This window comes from Acipenser ruthenus, chromosome 26, assembly GCF_902713425.1.
Source record: "Acipenser ruthenus chromosome 26, fAciRut3.2 maternal haplotype, whole genome shotgun sequence".
NCBI lineage: Eukaryota > Metazoa > Chordata > Actinopteri > Acipenseriformes > Acipenseridae > Acipenser > Acipenser ruthenus.
This window is the reverse complement of record NC_081214.1, coordinates 25,149,093-25,153,111: the sequence shown is the minus strand read 5'-3', so window position 1 is coordinate 25,153,111 and position 4,019 is coordinate 25,149,093.

The following is a 4,019-nucleotide window of genomic DNA, read 5'->3' as shown; positions in this document are numbered from 1 at the left end:
GCATCAATTGAAAATGTTCATTAGAAGATTCAGTTCCACAAAGAGCCCCCACGAGGATGCAGTGCAGTGCCACTAGGAATCATTTCAGCGTGTTTAAAAGGTATGTGCTTTTCTTTAAGAAACACATACAGAGCGAGGCAGCCAACACACACTGTGCTTGGTAGGGTGGTGGCTGTGGGGGTAGAATATATGCAGTTGATCTAATCAGTACAACCCTACCTGCCCATTCTGCCACAGTGAAAAAATCCAACCACAAAACAACAGTGCACCAAAAAACTAAAACAAACCACTTCTGGCTGTTAGCAACCATTACAGGAGAAACGTTCTCTTTGACCCTCAATGAAGATGAGGGTTTGGGTTAGGGTAAAGATGAACCTCTGTATTCTAATTCTCTCAGCTGACCCGTTGTTTGCCTTTTGTCTTGTAACAAAGCAGTTCAAATGCACTGGAACACTTCATTGAAGGGTCTAAGTGTTGCTTGTACACATAAAGACTTTCAATATATACTTTCTAAAGGCCACTCAGACATTTCAAAGTGGACCTCTGTTATTTAAAATGGCAGCTGCATGCATTACTTTGAATAACTGTTAAGGTTCTGCCAGTTTAATTTGAAGAACTTCAGTCAAAAAATGAAGTCCACATATCTGTCTGTAAACACTTTTGAAACTAAGACAATATGGCCCTCTCATAAACACTATATTGGCCCTTTCAAATATTTCAATCAGGGTACTTTGTAATATACAAGCTTCATATCCAACACAAACAGAGGATTTTGACAGCTGTGATAGTGTAAACAGCTCTGAAAGACAGACTCTGTAGCCCCAGGGCTGGGCATTAGGTCCAGTGGAAGTGTGCTAATGATTATGCAATTACAGAGTAGGGTGGCTTTACAGAATGCTTTTCTGTCTCTTGGAACTACGTTGTTGAGGAGATGTTAGCCATATGTTAAGAGAACATTCTAGAGTCCTTTATATCAAATCACTTTTGACTTGCATTCCTTTGTCACTACGTCATGAGGCAGCCTGGCTGGCAGTCGCAGTGTGTGTCTTTGGAGATTACACCCACAGTAAATAGATCTGCATTTCTTCATTCTCTGCTGAAACGTTTGTCTCGTAAGAGTCAGTTTACTAAACTGGTCTAAATCCACACTTGCAGACAAATGTATTATTTAGATTGAAGTAAGCTCACAGCTTACTCGTTTGCTACACCTGCCCTCCTTTAATTATTTTTCATCAGCTTTATTAACAATATTAGTGCTGCTAGGAATATTCTGGTTCTTAACTGCACTTTTTCACGTTAATTCAAGGTATACAAATATTTGACATACAGCGCAATAGAAAAACTCTTGCATCTCCTTTTTCTGTGGGTGGCTTGATCCTGCAGCTGGACCACTGGAATGAGTTTGACCTTCAACTCATGAAATATTAGATACCGAGAAGCATCAGCAGCAACTTTCCATCTATAATGTTGTCAGTAACACTTTACATTAATTACTATGTATTTGCATAGTAGTTACTTAGTAAATACATGTGCACCTACAATGTTGTTATGTATTAGTTACAACGTACTTAATGTGTAATTGTTTGTGCACGATATAACCCTAACCCCAACTCCCCAACCCTAACCTGATACAATTGTGTACTTACATATATCATGCAAAAAGATGTACACATTAAGTGCATTGTAACCCTGCATTATCATTGTAATGATGTGTAAATGCACATGTAAATACACAGTAATTAGAGACAGTGAATGTAAAGTGCTAGCACGTTGTCGTTGAAGTATCTCTGTGCTTCAAAATACGTAAACCAAAATATCTTCAACAGAAGAAAAAAATAAGGACCAGTGTGATAATATTGCTAGTGCTAATAAGAGATAAAGAAAAGCATTTTCTACCCTTGCTTAGCGCGGTGGAAATGCTCATGAGCTTTGTGTAATGAATTTACAAGGACTGATTGCAGAATCTTGTTTGCTCCTCCTGTTGAATCAATAGTCCTTCCTGATTTCCAGGTTAATAGTTTTGCAGGTGATTATAGGTAGACAGATAGAGCGATCTATAGTACAGAAGGGAACAGGCTGTATTCTGTGCTATAACTGTGTCCTTTGAGAACAGCATTTAGTGGGAGGAAGCGAACAGGGAGGAGATAACACCGTTCCCATGTGAAATCAGGAATAATGACCACGTTTTCAAATCTGGGAATGTTGTTTGTTTCACCGTATCAAACACATCTCGTTTATGTTTTGAAGATGAAAGGGGCGTAATAGTTTCCTGTCAGAAGCGGGTGTACAAATGGACAGTCGTGGCCTGGGGATAATCACAGTTTTAAACAGACTGGCTTTAGGAATTCCTGCTTTGGAAACAAAGTTAATCTGTTCATAGTCTCCAGTCCTTGAAGAGTATTATTGACAGCATGCTTTTTCACTCTGGCATGGCTCTTCTGTTTAATAGTACTGTGGACTGTGTCTAATCTCTTTGAAATCTATTTTTAAAAAACATTTGTTCAATGTTTTGAAAGAGGATTAAAAACACATTAAGGCATCCTGTTATTTAACAGATTCTTATTTATTTATCAGGGGTATAATATAATGTTATTAACCAGGTACAATCACCTTCTGATTAATGGTTACGGGTATGTTGCCACGCACGGTATCAGTACTCCATGGACAATGTGTTGTCTTTAGAAATCTCAAATAAAGGTTTCCGTGACAACAGCAACAGTTCAGCCCTGTTCACAGTATCAAGGGGAACTGCATATCCCCCTACGCTATGTGCCCACACCCAAAAGCCAACTACTATCCACCCTACTGGGACCTTAATTGCTTCAGCAGTTTTTGAGAATAAAAAAAAACAGATTTGTATCTCTGTGTTTACAGTTCAGTCTTTCCAGATAGATTTTCTTACTTGGAAGCTTATGTAACATGATGATTTATCTGCATTGTGATGCAACTACCGCTAGCATCTTTGGCTGCTATTGCAATGTGAAACTGTACTGAGAAACTATAATATCTCCAATACCAAAACATACACTTGTCGGGTGGGAAAAGAGTTTAGGGATTTTACACTAGATGCTAATCCTATTCCCACATTTAGTAAACACTACCTGATTGTAAACGCTCAGGATGTCAGAACAGTAATAATACAGCATTATTAATAAGGTATCAAATAGGACAATGCTGCACAGAAAATTGTGACCCTACAGGTTTCTAGGGGTATTCCCAGGCAATGCTGGTTGATGCAATCCAGGGTGATTCCCCTGTACTGTAAAATGCTGAAACAAACTCCATCATGGAAATACATCTTATCCCAGCAGGGTATGCAACAAACTGACCACTTAGTGCTGAGAGAGTTAAAGGTGTTAACATGTGATTAGTCTGTGCTACTCTGTGTGAAAATATCATGCAGTTTCATAAAAACAGAGTGTTGGGGCACAACAGGAAAGGATTCTATTTTTTGGTATTATTTTCAGGCTATTCTTGAACAACGTGGCTGGTTGATAGGAAATGGGTGTGGTGTATTAATCACTCATTGGTAGCAAACAGAGTATTTGTGCATGTCGTCAACACATTGACCTAGTCTGCAAACACGCTGCTTTTGAAAAGAAAATAACTCAAAAACAGGAAGTCCCTCCCAGCTACCCCAATCATTTGAATTTCTTTTTCTTTTTATTCACAGGAATATGGTGGGTGAGGTGCTTACAGTACGTGGTGTCTGAGGGTTGGAATATGAAGCAAACAGCCCATTATGCCATATTGGAAGTGGAAAGTTTGTATACTGAAGCTTTTGTGTTCCGCTATGCATGCCAGCAATAGAAAAGGAACACTTTATCACTGTGCAAACGCATCTCTCTAGCTTGTATTTATTTTCTCTGCTAAACTCCAGGCGCGACTCTCCTTGTCAGGCCCCACAGCGCAATACTGTTTATGTGAAGCTCTAAAACAAATAATAGTTAATGTGGACTAGCTGTGGATACATCTTCAACAGCTCAGAGTTTTTCAGCAATGTTCTGGGCCTGTTATTT